The 12,532-nt window shown below is 42.3% G+C and overlaps 1 long non-coding RNA gene across 1 annotated transcript in view; it reads right to left on the bottom strand.

Annotated features, from left to right (window-relative positions):
• Positions 1-10,521, bottom strand: part of LOC138815462 (uncharacterized) — an 89,035-nt gene extending 78,514 nt beyond the window's left edge. Inside the window, exon 1 of the long non-coding RNA XR_011368327.1 lies at positions 10,419-10,521. This is a non-coding gene — a long non-coding RNA (uncharacterized lncRNA). The remainder of the gene's footprint in view (positions 1-10,418) is intronic.
• Positions 10,522-12,532: the final 2,011 nt, after the last annotated feature.

Below are 12,532 nucleotides of genomic sequence, written 5' to 3'. Positions count from 1 at the left end.
TTTAGGAATATGTAAATGAGCGTTTTCCTTTCTTTTCTTATCTTCTTTCTCTTTTTCTTTCTTTCATAATTATCTTTTTGTTTTTTGTCTAGCTCTACTGAACTTCTGATATTTTCTTCTCCCTTTCCCATCCATAAAGTTTTTCACATCTCCTCTATGTCCCTCCCTTTCTCTAAACATATTCACATTCCTCTATAAATAGATGGTCTTTTAATCTCTACAATAACATTAATTTTTACGTTTCTATTTTTTTTCTGGTCTCTTTTCATTCCCCTATCCCTCTCTTCTTTTTCTCTCTCTCTCTACTTGCATCCTACCCAACCCATTTCCTGCATTGTGATTAGGACATAGTTAACTCTCCCTGTGCCTCCCCACACCAATCTATTCCTATTTTTCACCCACATCTCTCCCTAATCCTAATAATTTCTGGTTTTCCAAATTCTTTTCTGCGGTTCGAAGTCCTTCAAAATATAGTTGCTTGATGTTGAATAGATGTATCTGTTGAACTAGATTGTATCTGTAGATTATTGACTGTACAAATGCAAACTTTGGTTGATGGTTGCCTTAAGATAGTGTTGTAGCAAAAAACTGGTGCTATCTTCATCTCAAATGGGCAGAGTAAGCCGGAAAAACAAAAGAAAAATGGCAAATTCGGGTATCTCAATTTCCAATCTTGATAATCAGGGGTCAGATCAGATAATGAACAATCCAGAGGAGAGTTGCCAAATAGCTCTACAAACACTGGTGGCAAACATGATAAATGAGAAGTTTGACAACTTACAAAGGACTCTGTATGAGCGTGATAGGGAGAGAGAGGAGGCATCCCAGAAGTTTATACAGGAATATCATAAGCGTGAGGAAGCTACTCAAAAACTGATACAGGATTTGCGTGAACAACTTGAGAATACGCAAATAGAAAGGGAGGGATGGCGTGAGCAGGCTGAGAACACTCAAAGAGAACTGCAGGAATCCCACAAACGAGAGGAAGCTAAACAAAGAGTAATACAGGAATTGAGAGACCAGGTAGAGAACACACAAAGATCACTAAAGGCATCCATAGAATCCATTAACAAAGAGCTGAAGGAAGTCAGGGAGACCACAAAGGGAATGCTGAATGGAACCCAACAGAAGGAATGGGAGTCCAAAGAAACCATATCCAATCAACTAAGTGATTTGAGGACAAACACTGAACACCAAATTAAGGAAGTAAAAAGATTCATACAAGACCTAAAACAGAGCTTCAACAAAGAACTTGAAGCCATCAAAGCTGAACAATTAGAAGGAAAAGAGATTAAAAACAAAGTAAAGAGTCTTGACAGCAGGTTAGACCATGCAGAAGATCGAATCTCAGGGATTGAAGACAGCCTAGATATTATAGAGAAAGAACATACAACCATCCAAGACAAGTCCAAGAAATATGATAGATCTATCCAACACCTGGAAGACACCATCAGAAGGCCTAATCTAAGGATAATGGGTGTAGAGGAGCACCTAGAAACAGAAGTTAATGGTCTAGGAAATTTGTTTAACAGGATCCTAGCAGAGAACTTCCCAAACATGCAAAAATATAGGCCTATTCAGATACAAGAAGCCTTTAGAACCCCAAATAGACCAGACCAGAATAGGACATCCCACTGTCACATTATAATCCACACAGGATCAACTCAGAACAAGGAAAAGATCTTTAAAGCTGTCAGGGAGAAAAGGGTAATCACCTATAAAGGGAAACCAATTAGAATCACCTCAGATTTCTCAGCAGAGACAATCAAATCAAGAAGAGCCTGGAATGACGTATGCCATGCCTAAAAAAAAACAACTATCAACCAAGAATACTGTACCCAGCTAAACTCTCCTTCATAACTGAAGGAAATTGAAACAATACATCTCCACCAAACCAGCCCTACAAAAGATTCTTAAAGATGTCCTACACATAGAAAACCAACAAGACCACAATAAAAGCCAACAAACTGCACCCAAACTGAGAATCCAAGAACCATAGGAAGAACACAGTTTTTGCAGCCCCCAAGAAGGTAGATAACATGGCAGGAACTCCCAAATACCTCTCAGTCCTATCTCTTAACGTTAACGGACTGAACTCTCCAATTAAACGACATAGACTGTCTAGTTGGATTAAAAAACTAGACCCTTCTATCTGCTGCCTGCAGGAGTCACATCTTGCCCGTAAAAACAAACATATTTTCAATGTTAAAGGCTGGAACAAAACCTACCAAGCAAACGGCCCTCATAAACAGGCGGGAGTTGCAATCCTAATATCAGATAAAATAGGCTTCAAATTAAAAATCGTGAGAAGAGATAAAGAAGGTCGCTACATACTAATTAAAGGATCTCTCCTTCAGGAGGATATTACAATTCTAAATATCTATTCGCCAAACAATGGAGCACCCAAATTTATCAAAGAAACACTACTTTCCCTCAAATCCCATATAGATCCAAAGACATTAATTGTTGGGGATTTTAACACACCACTCTCCCCACTAGACAGATCAACTGGGCAAAAACTCAACAGAGAAACCGCAGATCTAAACAGCTGCATAGATCAACTAGACTTAACAGACATTTACCGAACATTTCACCCAGCAGCATCAGAATACACGTTCTTCTCAGCAGCACATGGAACATTTTCTAAAATAGACCACATTTTAGGCCACAAAGCAAACTTGTCTAAATTCAGAAACCTTGAAGTTATACCCTGCATTCTCTCTGACCACAAGGGAATAAAATTAGAACTCAACACCAAAAACCACCAAAGAAAGTCCGGTATCACATGGAGGCTGAACAACACACTGCTGAATCATGAGTGGGTCATGGAAGAGATTAGAAAGGAAATTCAAATGTTCATGCTATTCAACAAAAATGAACACACAAATTACCATATCCTCTGGGACACAGCAAAGGCAGTCCTCAGAGGCAAGTTTATAGCTCTGAGCTCCTACATCAACAAATTGGAGAGATCTGAAACTAGCAATTTAATGACAAATCTAAACCTCCTTGAAAAAGAGCAGCAAGATAAACCCCAATCCAGTAGAGGGAAAGAAATAATCAAAATTAAATCAGAATTAAATGAACTAGAATTTTAAAAAACTATAGAAAGAATCAACAAAACAAAGAGTTGGTTCTTTGAAAAACTTAACAAAATTGACAGACCCTTAGCAAATCTTATCAGAAAAAGAAGAGAACACACCCAAATTAATAAACTCAGAGATGAGAATGGAAACATCACCACGGAAACAATCAAGATTCAGAACATTATAAGGGAATACTTCTCAAAACTTTATGCTAATAAGTTCGACAACTTGACAGAAATGGACCTTTTCCTAGCAAATATTGACATGCCAAAACTAAACCAAGATGAGTTAAACTATCTTACCAGGGCCATATCAAGCATTGAAATAGAAACAGCAATAAGAGACCTCCCAGCTAAGAAAAGTCCAGGACCAGATGGTTTTACAGTGGAATTTTACAAGGCCTTCAAAGCAGAGCTCACACCAATACTCCTCCAACTCTTCAATGAAATTGAAAGAGAAAGCTCACTACCGAATACATTCTATGAAGCCATCATAACCCTCATCCCAAAACCAGGCAGGGACTCATCAAAGAAAGAGAACTATAGACCCATTTCTTTGATGAACATTGATGCAAAACTTCTCAACAAAATTTTGGCCAATCGACTTCAACAATTCATCCAAAAAATCATACACCACGATCAAACAGGATTCATTTCAGGGATGCAAAGCTGGTTCAATATACGCAAATCAATTAATATTATTCATCACATCAACAGGAGCAAGAACAAGAACCACATGGTTATCTCAATAGACGCAGAAAAAGCATTCGACAATATCCGACACCCCTTTATGATGAAGGTTCTGGAAAAATTAGGAATCCATGGAACATTCCTCAATACAATAAAGGCTGTATATGACAAACCTACAGCCAGCATTATACTCAATGGTGAAAAACTAAAGCCATTTCCTCTTAATTCAGGAACAAGACAAGGATGCCCACTCTCTCCACTTCTCTTCAATCTAGTATTAGAATGCCTAGCTACAGCAATAAGACAAGATGCAGACATAAAGGGGATCCAAATAGGGAAAGAAGAAATAAAACTCTCCCTCTTTGCAGATGACATGATCTTGTATTTAAAGAATCCCATAGACTCCACTCCCAAATTACTCAAGCTGATTCAAAACTTTGGCAAAGTAGCAGGTTATAAAATTAACCCCCAAAAATCAATGGCTTTTCTGTATGCCAACAATGAGAAAAGTGTGGCTGAAATTAGGAAAGCAACTCCATTTGTAATAGCCCCACAAAAAATAAAATACCTAGGAATTAACTTAACTAAAGTAGTGAAGGACCTCTACGATGAAAACTTTAAAATCTTGAAAAAGGAAATCAACACAGAACTTAAAAAATGGCAAAACCTCCCATGCTCCTGGATTGGCAAGATTAACATCGTGAAAATGGCAATACTTCCCAAGGCTATCTACAAATTCAACGCGATACCTATCAAAATTCCACCCTCATTCTTCAAGGAAATAGAAGAGGCAATCCAAAAATTCATATGGAACAAAAAAAGACCCCGAATAGCAAAAACACTTCTCAACGGAAAGAACACTGCTGGAGGAATATCAATACCAAATTTCAAACTCTACTATAAAGCCATAGTAATCAAAACAGCTTGGTATTGGCATAAGAACAGACCTCAGGACCAATGGAATAGAATTGAAAACCCAGAAATGAACCTACAGACCTATAGCCACCTAATCTTCGATAAGGGAGCTAAAACCATAGAATGGAAGAAAGACAGCCTCTTCAGTAAATGGTGCTGGCAAAATTGGTTAACTACATATAGAAAACTAAAGCTAGATCCTTATATATCACCCTGCACCAGAATCAACTCCAAATGGATCAAAGACCTTGAACTCAAAGCAGACACTCTGAAAACATTACAGGATGGAATAGGAGAAACCCTAGGTCTCCTTGGCTCAGCCCGAAATTTTCTGAATAGAGACCCGGAAACACAACAAATCAAAGAAAGGTTGAACAAATGGGATTGCATAAGGTTGCAGAGCTTCTGCAGGGCAAATGACATAGCTAGCAAGATCAATAGAAAGCCCACCGATTGGGAGAAGATCTTTACTAGCCATACAACGGACAAGGGTCTCATATCTAAAATATACTTGGAACTCAAAAAATTAAACCCCCCAACAACAAATCCTCAAAGAATCAACTGCCCAATAAATAAGTGGGCGAAAGACTTAAAGAGAAGCTTCTCTGAAGAAGAAAGAAGGATGGCCAATAGACACATGAAGAAATGTTCAACATCCCTAGCCATAAAAGAAATGCAAATCAAAACAACATTGAGATATCACCTCACTCCAGTTAGAACGGCAAAAATCAAGAACTCTAACAACAACAGATGCTGGAGGGGCTGTGGACAGAAAGGAACCTTACTTCATTGTTGGTGGGAATGTAAACTTTTTCAACCACTTTGGAAAGCAGTATGGAGGTTCCTCAAAAGACTTCACATAGATCTCCCCTATGATCCAACAATCGTACTTTTGGGCATTTACCCAAATGTATACAAACAAGACCACACTAAAGCTACCAGCACAACTATGTTTATTGCAGCATTATTTACCATAGCTAAGATATGGAACCAACCCAGAAGCCCCTCAGTAGATGAATGGATCAAGAAAATGTGGTATATATACACAATGGAATTCTATGCCTCCATCAGAAAGAATGGCATTTCCCCATTTGTTAGGAAATGGTAAGGCTTGGAAAAAATTATATTAAGTGAAGTAAGCCAGGCCCGAAGAAACATAGGTCCCATGGTTTCCCTTATTTGCAATATCTAGTATAGGTATGAGTCAAGCGGAAAAGGTCAGATAATGTGATGTTAGGAAAACGGACCCTTAAATATGTATTTTAATGTTTCCGTTTCTTTCATGCATGTGTTTCTATCGCATTTATAAGATTATTTCTTTGTTGCTTTGTATGTCCCTCCCCCACAGTGTAACCCCCGCTTTCACTTTATTTGATGTCAGTATAACATGTGGAGGAGATGGGGACAAACAAGTCGTTTAAGGATTCAGGTGGACCTGTTGCAACAAGGAGAATTACAAAATGTCATGTCAAAGCAAGCTTTACAATGTCGGTGTTGGGGGGGGAGGGTTGTATGATTGGGTGGGGGGGAGGGGGGAGGCTGAGAAGGGAGGTGAAGGGTAAACAAAGGAGGAGGCTGCAATGCTTGGTAAGAAATGTATGCATTATCCTGCCAATGTAATTGTAACCCCTCTGTACAGTATGTTCTCAAATAAAATAAAATAAAATTAAAAAAAATAAATATGTCCTCATTTTCCATTTTGTTACATTAATGACTCATGAGCTATGGGATCCTTACATTAGCATCCTCTTCCATCTGTGTAGGTGTATTTAGTATCAGGAAGTGTTCATAGGGAAATAGAGAAAGACAGATTTTTAGAGAGCAAGGGAAATCAGGTATGAAAGAACAGCATAGAAGGAGATACATTTATCACACAGAGATTAAGAACTAGCCTAAGAGATTGAGATTGCTAAAGACAATGAAGAATAAGCCTAGTTGATAACTAGTTCTTCAATAACCAAAAATGGTTTCCTGGAATGGTTTCTGCTATACCTTAGTTACTATCATTTATTCCTTCCATCTGGAGTTCCTCTTTCTCTTCTGTCACAACTCTTAATTAGCCTTTGCTTTTTGGTGCCATGACCGGCCAAAAAGTTTTCCAAATCTCACTTAGACTACCCTTCTCATTGTGATTAGCAGTGACCACTCAAAAGTCTGGAATCCTTGAATTTCCAGAATTAATCTTCACCTGACATCTAAGCACATTCCTGGTATTAATTTCCATTACCTAATGAACAAAACTTCTTTTTTTATAACACAGTATCCTAATATAGGTAAAATACATGAATTAGGGACTATTGTCAGGAATCAGTATGGAAAGAGCAATTATATATTCCAAGTATGGGCTCTTTATTTTGCATTTATTAACTAAATGTTGTTGTTGTTGTTATTGTTGTTTTGCTAGGACTGGGGCTTAAACTCAGGGATAGGGAATTATTCCTCAGGTTTTTTTTCTCTCAAGGCTAACACTGTACCACTTGAGGCACGGCATCACTTACAGTGTTTCTTTTTCTGTTTATGTGGTACTGAGGAATTGAACCCAGGGTTTCATGCATGCTAGGCAATCAGTGTACCATGAAGCCACATTCCCAGAGCCCTAAATTACTTTCTTAAGATGGTATTACATTTTCATTCCATAAATTTGTATCATAATTTTGGCCAGAAATTTTTGCCAGAAAAGGACGTAGAACACAATACTAATTCCAATAAGGCTAGATGGAAAATAAATAACCTTATGGTCTAGCCAGTGCACAGAGGGGCTTACCTCATGAAGCTGATATAACAGACTGAGCGAGAGAGCTCCTAACCCACAGCCCACCTCCAGAATGAGAAGGCCACCTTGGTTCCAGCAACATGGGGACGCTGGACCACCTCCTCCAGCACCCATTCAATAAGTTCCTCTGTGTGTGTGTGTGTGTGTGTGTGTGTGTGAGAGAGAGAGAGAGAGAGAGAGAGAGAGAGAGAGAGAGAGAGAGAGAGAGAGAGAGAGAGAGAGAGAGAGAGACAGAGACAGAGACAGAGACAGAGACAGAGAGAGAGACAGAGAGAGAGACAGAGAAATACAGAAACAAAGACACACAGAGAGAGAAGAGAGAGAGAGAGAGAGAGAGAGAGAGAGAGAGAGAGAGAGAGAGAGAGAGAGAGAGAGAGAGAGAGAGAGAGAGAGAGAGAGAGAGAGAGAGAGAGGTCAGAATTACACTTAAGCCAGGTGCCGATGGCTCAGGACTATAACCCTAACTACACAGGAGGCTGAGATATGAGGATCATGGTTCATAGCCAGCCCGGACAGGAACATCTGTGAAACTCTTATCTCCAAAGAACCACCAGAAAACCAAAAGTGGTGTTGTGACTCAAGTGGTAGAATGCTAGCCTTGAGCTGAGGAGCTCTGGGACAGCGCCCAGGCCCAGAGTTCAAGCCCCACGACTGACAAGAAGTGGACTTCGCACCACAAGACGTGGACTGAATAGCACCCACTGTCCTAGGGAGCATGGCAGAGAAGTTAGGCTGAGCTTCCTGTTAGCAGGATCATGAGTAGGTCACCCGTATTCTCCATGCCTCGTTTTCCCCAGGGGCAAAATTGAATACAGTAAAGGATCCCCTTCCTCAGGTGGGTAGGGTAATGAAGAAAGACAGCCATGTTTTGTTTCATAATCCCACACCTGTTGCACGATAAATAACAGACCCCATCATAGCCCTTTCCAGGTAACTTTCTGTCATATGCTCACAGAATTCCTGAGAACCGTATCTGACAGCAGCTCCCTCTGTGCCTGGCCCTGCTCCAGAGAGCCCTCTGTATTAATCCCTTGTTTCCTGACAACTGTCCCATGAGGAGATTGAGGGCCTATGTTCGAGGCCCAACCCAGAGCTTCACCTGTGGTCATGAATTGGCTGCCATGGACTGAGTTAGGGACAATCCATATAAACCAATGACTGAGCATGGCTCCACATGTCTACCATCCCAACTACAGGGGACCAGGCCTGGTGGCGCATGCCTGCCACAGATAGGAGGACCTCCATCCAGCCCAGCCTGAGCACATATTAAGTCTCCATCTCGGAAATGCCCAAGACAGAAAAGCTTGGCTCTCATGGTAGAAGACATGACTGGCAAGCCTAAGGCCTTGAGGTCAAACTCTAATATACCAGAAAGAACCAGAGGCCCAGTGCCAGAGCTCATGCCTATAATCCTACTAATCAGGAGGCTTAGATCTGAAGATCACAGCTGAAGACTTAAAATAGGGTTGGCCTCTCCCATCAGACATCCTGATGAGAAGACCTAGAGTCTGACCTACTCTGTTGCTCTACATACTAGCAGGGCTCATATCCTTACTAAGTACTGGCCATGATCTTTGTCCCCCTGGCAAGCCACCAACCAGGCCCAAGGGAGTACACAGCTCCAGGCCACAGAGATCCCTTGTTCTTGTAATTAAACAGTGCTGAGTCCCCTTCAAGCGTCTCACCCTTCCAGGCACCCAGAACTCACCTGCAAAGCCCATGCACTCCCCCAAAATAGCAGGTAGAAGTTAACAAAGCATCCAGCCTCCTTGTTACACCCCACTTCTACACACATACACACACACACACACACACACACACACACACACACACACATCCATCCAGACCGATGACAGAAGACTCGTCCATGCAGCACCTGCAATTTACCAACTGATCACTCACCTGAGCACAGTCAGTCTATACAAGGAGAAAGATGATCTCTCTCTGTCTTTCTCTGTGTCTTTCTCTCTGTGTCTCTGTGTCTCTCTGTCTCTCCTCTCTCTGTCTCTGTCTCTGTGTCTCTGTTTTTTCTTTCTTTCTGTCACACACACACAAACACACACACACACACACACACACACACACACACACACACACACACACACACACACACACACACACACACACACAGACTCAGAGCAGTGCCTCTCCTGAGTTTGTTGGAGACCAGATGGACCAGGAGTACCAGCAGAAGATGGCAGAGCTGGGAAATGTGATCACTCCATAAGAACTGTTGCCAGCTGGAGGAGGGGAAGACAGGCTGGGTGTATGTGTGGGGGGAGGGTACTGCTCCCAGATATTCACCTTTTGCTATGACCCCCCAGCAACCTCACCTCCCTACCGGGCTTTTCTGAGACCCTCTTCAGGTGAAAGGGTGACTGAGCACAGAAGACAAGGGCTCACACAGCAAGCGGGGCCTATCTTCTGCATTCAACACCCCCACCCCCAGAAAATAGGAAAAGACTCCAGAAGGCAGGTGTGGACATGCTTCTCCCCAACTCAGACTAAAGCCACCAGGTTCCCACCGGGGAGAGAAAGGGTGCAGATGTGCTGCTGTGTGGCTCCCACAGCTCCAGGCCAGGAGCTCTGTAGTGCCCACTCCTCATTCAACCCTGTATCTCCCTGTTTCCTGGGACACTGGCCACTAGCGATGGGGGTGGGATCGTCGGGCCAACACACACCTTCACCCCTGGGGTGCATTTGTGGCAGAGTCCTGGCTGGACTGTTGGACATTGGGGAGGCGCAGGTATAGGTCTGTGGGGGGGGGAATGGGGTCGCAGGGTGAGGTCCTGTGAGGCAGCCACTCACATGTGCTGCTAGGAGAAGCTGTTGGTGGCTGCCCCAGGTGGGGCGAGCAATGATGGCAGAGCCTTGGTGGACACTCAGGCCTGGAGCAGAGAAGAGGGGGGTCAGGACCAGGTCAGGGCTGCAAACCGGGTGGTGATGCACCATTACCTGAGGACTCCAAGAGGCACCTCATGTCCGAGCCAGCAGCACCAGGTTTGAAACGCTGCTCCAGAGGGAAAGAGGGGAGGGGGCTGGGGCCCGGCCAAGCATGTGGTGGGGCTGAGCAAGACCTCTCCTCCTAGGCCTCGAGTCTCTTGATCACCACTCAGCCACCTCTACCTTCTTCAACTGTTGCTAGTGGTGTCAACCAGCAGAGAGTATCCAGGTGCTACCAGGCAACATGGAATGTGGGCGTGCCCACCATTCTTGTATCCCGTTGGTCAAAAAGAACCATTCCGGAATAGGGGTGTGGCCGGAATCCTGTGATGCAGGCAAATGGATGGAGTCAAGATAACAGCAGCTCCTTTCCCAGGAAACTCTGTCCAATCCAGTTGGGGAAAAGAGGATGATCTGCTTTAGCCAGATGGCTGCACAGATTGTTGTGTATGTCTGTATGTTGCCAGTCCCGGTCCTTGAACTCAGGATCTGGACACAGTCCATGAGCTGCTTTTGCTCAAGGCTAGCCCTCTACCACTGGAGCCATACGGCTCTACTTCTGGCTTTGTTGGCACTTGTAATTGGACAGGGGTCTCAACGACTTTCCTGCCTAGGATGACTTTGACCATGATCCTCCTATCACAGCCTTGTAAGTATCAAGGAGGACTGCTGAGAGCCACTGGAGCCTGACTAATCATTGGTCTTTCTGATGTTCTTGGACAGACCGTTGAGTTCCCTACCGTCGGGTTGAAGAGGTGGGAGCTGTAGCCCACAGTTTGAATCCAACTTCCAAATGGCAGGAGATCCTAAGAAACTCATTCCTATTCATATGATTACCAATGGAATGTGATGTATGTCATGATTAAATGGGCAGTTCTTGAATGATTCTAGGGTAAAATTACACACAATTATATTATAGAACACTGATCAATTTTAATTAATACTTTATGATGCATTTAAACTATTACATTCATTAAATGGAGGCATAATGGAATACCTAAGAACTGGGCGTCACATAGCATAAAGGTGCCATTTTTTCTGCCAGGCCTGGGATTTGAACTCATGGTCTGGGTAACACTGTTGCACAGTGTGGAAAGGGGAAACTTGCCTCCTTGAAGTCAAGAAATTCAAGTCTGTTCCTTAGGCCTGAAATTTGTGTATATGTTAAATATATGATTTATCTTTATATACATATGTTGACTACATATTGCGTTCAGTGTAGTTATTCACCTTACTTTTTGTTTTATTCATGTCTTGACTGTTTATTTTATTGCCTATTATGAGACATAGAAGAGTGATTACATTGATTACATAGGATATAGGTCTGCATATGTTTTTCACTTCATACCTGATATCCAGGACTTTCACAGAAAAGGAAAACCTGTGTCACCATCAGCTTCTTACTCCACAATTCATTTTTGGGAGTGCTGGCATCTGAATTCACAGCCTGCAAGGCCAAGTTCAGGGATGGGTGAGTGTCTGCATGCCATTCTGGGGCAAAATGAGCTGACACACAGTTCCCAGCACCTGAGATCGAGCCCCAGGTGTTGACAAAACAAGAACAGATTGACACGCAGATGGTAGTATGCTAATAAATATATATCTTTATAGAGTGCTAGAGATGTCTATCTATTATACTGTTATATAGACTACATTCCTACCAATTCTTAGGTATTTATTATGCCTCCATGTAATTAATGTGATTGTTTTCATCCTTAACAAACTAATAAGTAAATCAATCAGTGTCCTGAAATTATCGCATTCCTGTAAGTAATACTATTCTTTTAAGGCTTCATAAATACTAAATAAAATCAGTCTCCTGAAATCATGCTCAGTCTCCTGCGCATCATTCACGATCAACTCATTCAACGGTGACATTGATAGCATTCCATTGTTATTCCTATGGATGGGAACGAGTCTCAGTATCTCCTGCCACTGGTTGGTTTCAGGACGGGGTTTCGAAATCAGGGCCTACATTGCTGCGTGGGCCTATGGCTTCCCCAATAGTCCACCAATCTTCAGCAATGCAAGGTGAAGTACCCTTTGCAGCAGTGTCATTCAGACCCAGGAGGGTCACCGTGCAAAGGAAGAAAATGTAAAAAGACCATCTTGCCGCATTTTTTCTG

The sequence above is a fragment of the Dipodomys merriami genome, unplaced genomic scaffold, assembly GCF_024711535.1.
Source record: "Dipodomys merriami isolate MVZ:Mamm:240054 unplaced genomic scaffold, mDipMer1.0.p SCAF_640, whole genome shotgun sequence".
Lineage (NCBI taxonomy): Eukaryota > Metazoa > Chordata > Mammalia > Rodentia > Heteromyidae > Dipodomys > Dipodomys merriami.
The sequence above is the reverse complement of the archived record's forward strand: the minus strand, read 5'-3'. Positions and strand labels throughout refer to the sequence as shown.